The sequence below is a fragment of the Macadamia integrifolia genome, chromosome 9 (genome assembly GCF_013358625.1).
Source record: "Macadamia integrifolia cultivar HAES 741 chromosome 9, SCU_Mint_v3, whole genome shotgun sequence".
NCBI lineage: Eukaryota > Viridiplantae > Streptophyta > Magnoliopsida > Proteales > Proteaceae > Macadamia > Macadamia integrifolia.
The window spans coordinates 29,422,020-29,422,842 of NC_056565.1; the positions used below are offsets into that span (position 1 = coordinate 29,422,020).

At 40.6% G+C, this 823-nt stretch overlaps 1 non-coding gene across 1 annotated transcript; it reads right to left on the reverse strand.

The window, feature by feature from the left end:
- Nucleotides 1–284: 284 nt before the first annotated feature.
- LOC122090233 lies at nt 285–391 on the reverse strand. Its single transcript, XR_006143474.1, has one exon. It is a non-coding gene; the product is annotated as a small nucleolar RNA R71 (small nucleolar RNA).
- Between the last annotated feature and the right edge of the window lie 432 nt (nt 392–823).

The window sequence follows — 823 nt, forward strand, 5'->3', positions numbered from 1 at the left end:
GCAATAATTTTGAACTCAAATCTCAATACATCACTATGTTGCCCCACTTCCATGGGTTGACCTCTGAGGATGCATACCTATTTCTAAGGGAATTTGAAGAGGTATGTGTTCTAATTAAGATCCAACAGCTTTCTGATGATGCTGTTAAGCTTAGGTTTATCACTTTTGCATTGAAAGACCAAGCTAAGAAATGGTTGTATGGGTTACCCACAAATTCCATAACCTCATGGGAACAGTTCACAGTTGTCTTCCTTAAGAAGTTTTTCCCAACTCACAAGACCAATAAGCTTAGAAGTGATATCCTTCAGTTTAGGCAAAAGCCTAGTGAGTCATTTTCCAAACTTATGGAGAGATTCAAGGATCTACTCCAAGAATGCCCTCACCATGGCCTAGACCTATGGCATTTATGTCAAATAATTTATGAGGGTATTGATTACCCAACTAAACAAATGATAGAGTCTATGTGCCCTGAGGGATTCACATCCTTTACAGATGAAGGAAAGGCATGGGAATTCTTACTTGACTTAGCTGACAAAACCCGTGAGTGGGAATCAACCCAAGAGAGTGAAAGAACCATAGGAGGAAAAGGATATTTTGTGGATGGGATAGTAGCCAAGGAAGCCCATTTGGATAGCCTAATCAAGAGGATTGAGGCTATTGTTCCTAGAGAGCCATCATCAGTCAATTTGGTTAAGATTTGTGCTTGGTGCCAATCCCCTGGACATGTCATAGAAGAATGCCCCAACACCTCTGGGGGCACTTCTAATGATAGTGTTAATGCCTTATACCAGAATAATCCATATAGTAACACCTACAATCCAGG